Here is a 386-nt window from a genome sequence, read left to right on the forward strand (position 1 = left end):
GACCAGTGTTGGAAGTAGTATTTTATTTGCAATCTCTTCAGATACTTGTTTTCATCATTTTTCTTCTTATTACATTATACTCATAAAACATAAGAACGTGTTTATATTGTGTGACTATTTTCCAATTTCATGTTCGATTCACTTCGTGTATGTGATAAGCATAGCAGAAAAAAAGATGTGAGAGAATGGAATGTTCTCATGTGATATACTAAACACAGCAAGCTGTTTTCACAATGAGTATATTCTTGTTGTATTTCATGTATCTGTATGAACTGGATATTTTTCATTTATCTGTTAATTGATTACCAGTTTATCTATAACAGTAAACATGATACTAAGGGTTCTGAAAACATTATTTCTCACTATTTGGATTTTAAGTACTTTGA

The sequence above is a fragment of the Mastomys coucha genome, unplaced genomic scaffold, assembly GCF_008632895.1.
Source record: "Mastomys coucha isolate ucsf_1 unplaced genomic scaffold, UCSF_Mcou_1 pScaffold12, whole genome shotgun sequence".
Taxonomy (NCBI): Eukaryota; Metazoa; Chordata; class Mammalia; order Rodentia; family Muridae; genus Mastomys; species Mastomys coucha.